This window comes from Fusarium graminearum, chromosome 3 (assembly GCF_000240135.3).
Source record: "Fusarium graminearum PH-1 chromosome 3, whole genome shotgun sequence".
In the NCBI taxonomy this organism is placed as follows: Eukaryota; Fungi; Ascomycota; class Sordariomycetes; order Hypocreales; family Nectriaceae; genus Fusarium; species Fusarium graminearum.
Window position 1 is genome coordinate 5,107,873 of NC_026476.1, and position 329 is coordinate 5,108,201.

Consider the following 329-nt stretch of genomic DNA (forward strand, 5'->3'; position numbering starts at 1 on the left):
TGGGACCGTTCCAGAGTTGGGGGTTTGGTAAGGGGGTTTTGAATACTGGGTCATGTTAGATTCGTGCGATACAATGTTTGTCGGTTCGTTCGAGTGCAGACTCACATGTGTTGTCAAAATCGTAGACGTGAAGAGCTTGAATTTTATCGGCGGCTGTTACAGGTTAGTCGCAATTTCAGGCACAAGTAGACTACAATAAAAATAAAATACAGAAAGCTCACGAACCTGGCAAAGCGTGATTCAGAATAGACCATCGCCCTAAAGCCGTGACAGTATGTTGCGACGCGACGGCAGTAGGGCCATGGTATGCGCTGAAGGCCGAGGCCATG